The following is an 11,084-nucleotide window of genomic DNA, read 5'->3' on the forward strand; positions in this document are numbered from 1 at the left end:
TGCAGACAAGCCCCTGGAAGTAGCGGAAACCTTCAAATACCTGGGGAGTGAATTAATGGAGAATGCTCAGCTGGATGCTGAAATTAGTACGAGGATTCAAGCTGGAAGCTGTTTCTATCATAGTGTAAGAAACATCTTATGGGACAAAGATGTGCCAATGGAAGCAAAGGAAACTATGTACAAGATATATTACGTACCCATAACAACTTACGGAGCAGAAACTTGGACAATGACAAAGAAGGATGAGAGTCGAATACAGGCAGCCGAAATGAAGTTCTTGAGGAGTATGATACAGAAGAGTAGAAGAGACAAAATAAGGAATGAGAAAATCCGGGAAGAAATTGGAGTGGAAAAAAATGAATGATAGAATAGAGAAGAGCTGATGAAGATGGTTTGGGCACATAAAGCAAATGAGTGATGAAAAAAAGTGATGGAAATGTAAAGGAGAGGCCACAGACGACCACGATTCAGATGGAAGGACACAATCCAATGCAGTATTAGAGAAAGAAACCTGGACTGGGACTCAGTGTTGGAGGAGGAGTGGTGGAAAGACCGAAGAAAGTGGAGCTAGAGCTGGATAATGGGAAATGATGATGATATAGCTTTCTTTATTTATATCCACCTCCTCAGCTTGTTGAAGATCAACCTCGAATCAGACAGAAGGGTCAATTATTATGCCATGCCTAGAGGTATTAGAATATGCCATAATATGAACTCTTCTGGTAGGCCCATCTGAGGAAACTCATAGGATTTCTTTGTGCACTTGCCACCCATTTCTGTCACAAAGCATAAGCGATCTTAGACCTACATTCGACAAATTTTCGGTCAGTGTGTGTACATGGGTTAAAGATAGTGTTGACTGACAGTTCGGATATTAATTTTACATAGTTAAATAGAGGAATCTGTGTAAGTATACAAACTAAATTACTAGATGGAATGTGAGGACCAAAATTTCAGTAGTCTTGATGGCCTCATCATTAGCAGACATTAGATAGTTCATGCTGCAACTTTCAGGCAGGTTTTTACAGATCAACAGATGTTGTGGGTCCTGTAAATCACCACCCTCGCAACGTTCGTTTTTTGTGATGTGTCCCCATTTCTTCAGATTCACCTTGCATCGGGACACACCATTTCTCAGTCTATTTAACGTCTTCCATGTAGCATACAGCAAATATTAGCCCGCCGGAGGTATCTCCTTAAGGGGAGGTATGACTGAAATTTCAAACTTCTACAGTTTTCAAGCTCTTGTAATGAAATGTATGTCACATACACAGACCCTTACTGGTTAGCTGTTTTCTACATTTCATTCACTTCCATCATCTGGTTTTTAAGTTATTCTTCGTTTTACACAATTTTGTGAGAAATGAAATCAAATTTAGTGGTAAAAATGTAACTTATTGATGCACAAATAAAGTTTGCACAACATTTTATAATTCACTAAAGATTATTGCAGTAAATAGATTTTTTAATATTCTTAAGATATAAATATCATCATTTTGGAGGGCATGGGCCTAATTTAATATGAAAAATAAGGCTGTTATGCATACTGGATATAAAAGATCATTAGGAAGCATTAATCCTGAGATATAGCACAGCTTGTAAATACATTTTGTACAGGTTATGCTAGTTGCTTTACGTCGCACCGACACAGATAGGTCTTATGGCGACGACAGGACAGGAAAGGGTTAGGAGTGGGAAGGTAAGGCACAGCATTTGCCTGGTGTGAAAATGGGAAACCACGGAAAACCATTTTCAGGGCTGCCGAACAGTGGGGTTCGAACCTACTATCTCCCGAATACTGGATTCTGGCCGCACTTAAGTGACTGCAGCTATCGAGCTCGGTGTACAGGTTATGAGGAAAACTCTATCGCGAGGAGCATTTTTAAACACAGCAACAACTACTAAAATGTGAAACTGAGAATACAACACTTAAAAAAAGGACAATCATATTCTCACCTCAGACCTGTCCTGTTATGGCTGTTATTAGCATTTTTGATGTCGGATTGGATACTAATTTATAATTTTCTGGTACAGCCTGGACGGGGCTACATTGTTATGCAAAAAAAAAGGGGGGGGGCATTTTTTCACTAAAATCCTTCAAATTTCAGTCACACGAATCTCGCCACAATTGGAGTCGATGTGTATTAGGTGATGATGTAATTGCCACCGTTGACTGCAAGAAGCTCCTTTGTGATCTTAGCCCGGGAAGCTGCTGTTTGTGTCTGTACAGGGGATGTCTCAGATCACATTATTATTTCTTCTCCTCCTCCTCCGCGGCTGTTCTTCTCAAAATATCTGGCTGGTGGAGCTATTCCGATGTTTGATATATTTTACGGATAGGAATTGGCCTCAGACATCCTGTCATGACACGTCCAGTCTCATTCAGAGCTACATCATTCTGTCTAGCATGTGCGAAGTTCCGCTAAACTGGTGCCGAGTATAAGCCATAACCATCAATATGAGCCTAATAATGAAATTCATTGCTCATACAGCTGAGTGGATGTCGAACCAGCCCTCAGATCCACGTGAAAATCCCTGACCAGGCCAGGAATCAAACCCGGGTCCTCCGGGTAAGAGGCAGGCATGCTACCCCTACACCGTAGAGCCGGTCATTAAAAAAATAAAAATAAAGGAGAAAATTTTCTTCTAAATTTCAAGATCAATTCCACTGTTATATTCAGAGTTTCTTAGCATAGAGATTTGAAAATATAGGCTTAAAATGGCATATTTTTGATAAGCTGTAATAAAAAATATTTGATAAATGTGGAAATCCCAAAATGTTGCTTTAGATCTCCGGGTCAAACTTATTAATTTTTTCAAGGTGTCATCAAGTTAATAGCTCAGTTCTAATATCAGTTGTGTCCATTAGTTTGCCATTAGCCATGTAATGGCTAGAACCATCAAGAAGTGATATAGTCCAGTGTGGGGGACATTAACCTGTCAGTATCTGCCATGTTTGCAGCAAGAATGGTGCTCTTACTACTGCTGAGTACAGCAGTGTTGTGTACAGGACAAGCCCTACCCACTAATAATTCTGCAGGCTGCACCAACCGTGAGTAAAACGTATCTATTTAAATCTATCTATATTTATAAAATAAGAGTTTTGTCTGTACATTGCTCAGAATTAAAAAGGAATGGTATTTCTGTATCAGTCATGTCCACAGGAACAAGGAAATGCACTTTTTATTTTTCCATAATTTCTGTCTGTCTGTCTGTCTGTCTGTATGTATGTCTGTCTGTCTGTCTGTCTGACCCGGTTCATGGTTCATAGTGTGGCTTACTGTAGTCACGTCCTAGTTCGTGAACCATGGGCAATGGCTGAGTGGCCTAGTAAGTGGTCCTGAGAGTCGTGATACCAGTTGCTATGGAATGGGAGTGGACATCTCGGACATATTCTGAGTCATGGCCCTCCTTGTGCTCAGGCGGCTAGGACTATACAATTCACCGGTAGTCCATAACCCGTTAGAGGAGAGATCCTCACTTGGACTATGTGCAAGTAGGGTAGCATCCTGCTTCATGAATTTACCGAGCTCAGAACATTTTAAGCAAGGCTCGGACCTATGGGAGTAATGGAGTCCCACTCCCATGTGCCATGAATGATGTGGGTAGATTAGTCAATTAGAGGAATTAGGACTAGAATTGTCTCAGTGTATTCATCATGTGAGGATGCAGATGAGGATGAAGTTGACAAGTTTTATATGTGCTAGTAGTAAGTGATATTTGGGTAAGGGGAGATAATGAGAAAGTGATAGGAGATTATAAAGTGTACTTTTGACGGGTGTTAGAAACGGAAGGGCAGAGTATGGGGTAGGGCTCTTTATCAGGAATACCACTGCACGCAACATAGTTTCTGTTAGACATGTAAATGAGTGAATGATGTGGGTAGATTTGTCAGTGGGAGGAATTAGGACTAGAATTGTCTCAGTGTATTCATCATGTGAGGATTCAGATGAGGATGAAGTTGACAAGTTTTATGAAGCATTGTGTGACATCGTGGTCAGGGTCAACAGCAAGGATAGAATAGTGCTAATGGGTGATTTCAATGCAAGAGTTGGGAATAGAACTGAAGGATACGAAAGGGTGATTGGTAAATGTGGGGAAGATACGGAAGCTAATGGGAATGGGAAGCGTTTGCTGGACTTCTGTGCTAGTATGGGTTTAGCAGTTTCTATTACATTCTTCAAGCATAAGGCTATCCACCGCTACACATGGGAGGCTAGAGGTACCAGATCCATAATAGACTATATCTTAACCAATTTCAAATTCAGGAAATCTATTAGGAATGTACGAGTTTTCTGGGGATTTTTCAATGATACAGACCACTATCTGATCTGTAGTGAACTAAGTATCTCTAGGCCTAGGGTAGAAAAAGTGAAATCTGTCTGCAAACGAATAAGGGTAGAAAATCTCCAGGACGAGGAAATTAGACAAGTACATGGATATGATTAGTGAGAAGTTCTGAACAGTAGACAGTAAGCAAGTTCAGGATATAGAAAGTGAATGGGTGGCATACAGGGATGCTGTAGTAGAAACAGCAAGGGAATGCCTAAGAACAACTGTGTGTAAAGATGGGAAAAGGCGAACATCTTGGTGGAATGATGAAGTGAGAGCAGCTTGTAAACGTAAAAACGAAGGCTTATCAGAAATGGCTCCAAACAAGGGCCGAGGCAGACAGGGAATTGTACGTAGTTGAAAGAAACAGAGCGAAACAAATAGTTGTTAAATCCAAAAAGAATTTGTGGGCAGATTTTGGTAATAACCTGGAAAGGCTAGGTCAAGCAGCAGGGAAATCTTTCTGGACAGTAATAAAGAATCTTAGGAAGGGAGGGAAAAAGGAAATGAACAGTGTTTTGGGTAATTCAGGTGAACTCATAATAGATCCCAGGGAATCACGGGAGAGGTGGAGGGAATATTTTGAACATCTTCTCAATGTAAAAGGAAATCATCCTGGTGGTGCTGCGAACAGCCAAGCTCATGGGGAGGAGGAAAATGATGTTGGTGAAATTACGCTTGAGGAAGTGGAAAGGATGGTAAATAAACTCCATTGTCATAAAGCAGCAGGAATAGATGAAATTAGACCTGAAATGGTGAAGTATAGTGGGAAGGCAGGGATGAAATGGCTTCATAGCGTAGTAATATTAGCATGCAGTGTTGGTAAGGTAACTTCAGATTGGACTCAGATTGGACAAAAGCAGTAAATGCACATATCTATAAGCAAGGGAACAGGAAGAATTGCAACAACTAACGAGGTATCTCACTGATTAGTAAACCAGGCAAAGTATTCACTGGCATCTTGGAAGGGAGGGTGCGATCAGTCGTTGAGAGGAAGTTGGATGAAAACCAGAGTGGTTTCAGACCACAGAGAGGCTGTCAGGATCAGATTTTCAGTATGCGGCAGGTAATAGAAAAATGCTACGAGAGGAATAGGCAGTTGTGTTTATGTTTCATAGATCTAGAGAAAGCATATGACAGGGTACCGAGGGAAAAGATATTCACTATACTGGGGGACTATGGAATTAGAGGTAGATTATTAAAATCAATCAATGGCATTTATGTTGACAATTTTTTTTTTTTTTGCTAGGGGCTTTACGTCACACCGACACAGATAGGTCTTATGACGACGATGGGATAGGAAAGGCCTAGGAGTGGGAAGGAAGCGGCCATGGCCTTAATTAAGGTACAGCCCCAGCATTTGCCTGGTGTGAAAATGGGAAACCTCGGAAAACCATTTCAGGGCTGCGGATAGTGGGATTCGAACCTACTATCTCCTGGATGCAAGCTCACAGCTGCGCGCCTCTACACGCACGGCCAACTTGCCCGGTATATGCTGACAATTGGGCTTCAGTGAGAATTGATGGCAGAATGAGTTCCTGGTTCAGAGTACTTACAGGGGTTAGACAAAGCTGTAAACTTTCACCTTTGCTGTTCGTAGTTTACATGGTAGATTGTGCCGCAAGCCTGCAGTCTAATATCTTGGAACTTGAAAGTAGGTGCAATGAGTATGGTATGAAAATTAGCCTCTCGAAGACTAAATTGATGTCAGTAGGTAAGAAATTCAACAGAACTGAATGTCAGATTGGTGATACAAAGCTAGAACAGGTCGATAATTTCAAGTATTTAGGTTGTTTGTTCTCCCAGGATGGTAATATAGTTAGTGAGATTGAATCAAGGTGTCGTAAAGCTAATGCAGTGAGCTCGCAGTTGCGATCAACAGTATTCTGTAAGAAGGAAGTCAGTTCCCAGACAGAACTATTTTTACATCGGTCTGTTTTCAGACCAACTTTGCTTTACGGGAGCGAAAGCTGGGTGGACTCAGGATATCTTATTCATAAGTTAGAAGTAACAGACATGAAAGTAGCAAGAATGATTGCTGGTACAAACAGGTGGGAACAATGGCAGGAGGGTACTCGGAATGAGGAGATCAAGGAAAATTTAGGAATGAACTCGTTGGATGAAGCTCTACGCATAAACCGGCTTCGGTGGTGGGGTCATGTGAGGCGAATGGAGGAGGATAGGTTACCTAGGAGAATAATGGACTCTGTTATGGAGGGTAAGAGAAGTAGAGGTAGACCAAGACGACGATGGTTAGTCTCTCTTTCTAACGATTTAAAGATAAGAGGTATAGAACTAAATGAGGCCACGACACTAGTTGCAAATCGAGGATTGTGGCGACGTTTAGTAAATTCACAGAGGTTTTGCAGACTGAACGCTGAAAGGCATAACAGTCTATAATGATGGTGTATGTATGTATGTATGTATGTATGTATGTATGTATGTACACGCATCACGAGAAAATGGCTGAAGAGTATTTAATGATAATTGGAATGTAAAATCGGGGAATGAGCCACTACAATCTAGGCTATAAATCATTTTTTAACTCTAGGCGAAATGGTAGCTTAGAGGAAGGCCTAAAATTTAATTCTCAAATATTTATGTTATTAGTGGTCCTATCAATAACTAAAGTTATATAGAATTAAATTTCCAATCATTTAGGTCTTATACAGTTTTACAGTACCGGCTATGATAACAGAGATATTCATGAATTTAGATTTTTGATGCTTAGTGCATATCAACGCCGAGCCATGAGTAAATGGATTAACAGAATTTAATTAAAATCAGTATGCAACGTCTGAGAATAAGGCACTACAGTATAAGTTATAAATTATTTTATTCAGGCTGGATGAAATGGTAGTTTAGGGGAAGGCCTAAAATTTATTTCTCAAACAGTGTTAATAGTGGTCCTATCGATAAACGCTATATAACAAAAGTTACAGATCACTTTTTTTTTTTTTTTCAGTTTGCTTTACATTGCATCCTTCTGTAGTTATTACATTCCTTTTTTTATCACTTTTAAAAATAATGGGATAATTAAACCCTTTCCCCACTCTTCTGGGATCTCTTTCTTCCTCCAGATTATTCTAAATAATCTATACAGCCACTGTAGCCCTATTGGTCCTGCTGCTTTTATCATTTGCGTAGTTACCTCATCCACTCCTGCTGCTTTACCGCTCTTCATATTTTGTACGGCTTCCTCTATTTCTAACATCGATATCTCCTTTTCCTGTTCTTCTTCTTTTCCCACTGTTACTTCTTTCTCCTTCTCATATACCAGGTCACTATATTTAATATTTAGCAATTCTGAGAAGTATTCTTCCTATCTTTTTATTATGTCATCTCTTTGTGTCAATATCTGCCCTGTTTCAGTTTTTACAAATTTTATATCTTCCCTAGTTCTTAAACTATTCTTCACCAAACAATACAAAACCTTTTTACTTCCCTTTATATCCTCCTGTAAAGTTTCTGTGAAACTTTCCCTGTTCTTCCGTTTCTCTTCTTGTACTATTTTCTTACATACCTTTTTAGCTTTACATTTCTGCCAATTCTCTGTACTATTGCTGCCTATCCAATTCCTCCAAGCCTTTTGTTTCTCTTTAACTGCTTCCTTTACCCTGCTGTTCCACCAAAGAGTCTCTTTTTCCTTTTTCTCCTGTTAATCTTCCACATGTGTTTACTGCACACTTTACAAAACCATTTCTGAAATATGTCCATTCCTCTTCCACACTGTTCATGTTATCTTTGGGAATTTCTTTCTTCAGATCCTCTTGAAACTTTTCCCTTATTTCTTTCTCTTTTAACCTCCATCCCTTCATTTTTCTTTCCCTTTTTTCTATTAACTTTGTTATTTTACCAAGTCTTAATTTGGCTACCACCACTTTATGATCTCCATCGAAGTCTTCTCTTGGCATTGCTGCCACATCTTCCAGTTGTCTACGTTTCTCCTTCTCCACCAAAATGCCTTTGTCTTTCTATCTCCCCAACCATATCTAGTTATTTTTTGTGAGTTCCGTTTTTGTAAACCACGTATTGCCAACAATTATGTTATTTTCACTTCTAACTTGAATGATATACAGTATATCTCTGTACTTCAAGGCAATGCCTTATTTCATTGTAATCTATATTTTCTATAATTTTTCTCTGTACTTCAAGGCAATGCCTTATTTCATTGTAATCTATATTTTCTATAATTTTATCAGAAAATAAGGTATTGTAGATTAGATCCACTGATTATTTAAATTTCAAAATCATTGGTTTTCATGTCCGACTCGTTGGCTGAATGGTCAGCATACTGGCCTTCGGTTCAGAGGGTCCCGGGTTCGATTCCTGGCCGGGTCGGGGATTTTAACCTTAATTGGTTAATTCCAATGGCCCGGGGGCTGGGTGTTTGTGATGTCCCCAACATCTCTGCAACTCACACACCACACATAACACTATCCTCCACCACACTAACACGCAGTTACCTATACATGGCAGATGCCGCCCACCCTCATCGGAGGGTCTGCCTTACAAGGGCTGCAATCGGCTAGTAATATCCACACAAAATTAATTATATTGGTTTTCATTTCTAGTCAGTGGATATTATTTTAAAATTTTAATTATCATATCTTTTCATTCCATCTCGTACCATTAAGGGCCGATGACATAGCTGTTATGCCCCTTTAAACAACAAACATCATCATCATCATCATCATCATCATCATCATCATCACCTATTTTTAAAAACTCCACTCAACCTTATTCATCTATTAATGTCATTCCACACCACCTCTCCACTGACAGCTCGGAACATACCACTTAATTCCAAAGAGAAGACATTATAAATTTTCCAGCTTACTCATTCTTGGTTGCCAGCATTTCAACCCAGTGTGCCTATTTATTTATTTATTTATTTATTTATTTATTTATTTCTGGAAATGCACAAGCAAAATCACTGATGTTGCCACTTCAGGTGTAACCGTTACTTGAGCTCACCACAGCTTAACAGAGGGAAATTATAGTCAAGCCACCCAAAGACTATTCTTCACAATCTTGCTAGGCATCTATTTTACTATCATCCAAGCCTACAAGTATACTGAATCCCCCTTTACTATTAGTGACGCCGCATATGGGTCAACCTTCTTCATAGCAAGAGGATTCCATGTGTTGCATGTCATCATTGGAAATGCCTTCCTCTTAACATGTTTAATATGACATTTGAGATGTCATTTTTCTATCAACCATCATTTCAGATTTGAAGCTGTTAAATGATATTCACACTTTGTTGACATAGTATGATTATTCTTATATATTTCTATCTACTGATGAGGAAGATAACCTATTTATTTAGTATATAAGTACATTTGACTTCCAATCAAAAAGATGAATTCACATTAAATAATCTGAATCATATTCATTGTTACAATATTCACAATTTTCTTAACATTAATTGTAATGGCTCTGGCTTCCATCCTATCTTTAAAAAAATATTAATGAGCAGGAAAACGTTTGCTTTTTTAATGTGGGTTTGATCCCAAGGGTTCCATATGGCTCCCTCTTTCACTACAATTTTTTCTGATTGCCATAATTTTTCTCATCTTTGATGTAGAAATTGCCTTCCTTCTACCAGTCATCATTATCATAAACTGATCAAATATCATATCATGAACAATTATTAGCATATTTTTTCTATTTATCTTATAGTTAGATTTATACCATGAATGAAATCAAGGTGCTCTAGAATGAGCCTATTAGGGTTGTAGTTAATTATAATATTTTATTTGCACTCAAAAAGTAATGATCTTCAATCTACCTTAAATAAGAAGCGATATATTGCAATATTAGACACTCAGTGATAATATGTTTGATGGTCTGCTTACAGGTACCACAATCACATTTAGGTTTAGCAATTATTTTCCATTTATAGTGAAAATCTGCACAGTTACCATGGCCTGATCATATCTTGTTAAGAGTAGACCAGGTTTTTTGAGGAAGCTCAAATGCAGGAGGCAGCGACAAACCAATTTGTGGCAGAGTTGACTTAGGCCTAGTGTCTTGTCTTCCCTGCCATTCTTTAGTTATAATGAAGTTGGAATTCTTCAAGTCTATTGCAGTTCTTATTGGTGGATTTCAAGACCTTAGACGATTCAGATGGACATCAGCAATATCGCCATGTATTGGTAACTGGGGATTATTCATTACTTTCTTGAACTCCCTGAGGAGAGCGTTTTTACGTCGAAGATCTGGTGGGGAGATATGGCTGAGGATAGGTAGACAGTATGTGGGTGTTGAACTTATTGTGCCAGTGATGAAACGCATCGTGGTGTTGAGCTGTGTATCTATGAGATTGGTGTGAGGGCAAACAGAGCACAGTACTCGGCAGCCGAAAACTCAAGTCCCAAAGCTGTGCATCGAAGTAAAGTTGCCACTGAACCCCAAGTTGTACCACATAATTTTTTTTTTATACTGTTGCGTGTTTTTACTTTGGATTGGACGTTATGAAGGTGTTGTGTAAAGGAGAGTGTTCTATCTAACGGGACTCCTAGATGTTTAGAAGTGAAGCTTCCACAGTGTGTAGAGTTATTTAGTTCTTCTTCTGGGTTGAACCACGTTGTACATTCCGTACAATTTGCAGACGTATTACAAGTTGTCCATTTCATGACCGTATCGATGAATATAATCAAGAAGTTAGTATAAATAACCACCTAATCGATTAGGTGGTTATTTATACTAACTTCTTGATTTGCAGACGTTTCGAATACACTGCAGAT

General features: G+C 39.0%; 1 protein-coding gene across 1 annotated transcript in view; it reads right to left on the minus strand.

Moving 5' to 3' along the window:
• The window catches only part of LOC136885753 (arrestin domain-containing protein 17), a 191,774-nt gene that overhangs the window by 151,230 nt on the left and 29,460 nt on the right, over nt 1–11,084 (minus strand). The gene's annotated exons all lie outside the window — the stretch shown is intronic.

This window comes from Anabrus simplex, chromosome 14, assembly GCF_040414725.1.
Source record: "Anabrus simplex isolate iqAnaSimp1 chromosome 14, ASM4041472v1, whole genome shotgun sequence".
Taxonomy (NCBI): Eukaryota; Metazoa; Arthropoda; class Insecta; order Orthoptera; family Tettigoniidae; genus Anabrus; species Anabrus simplex.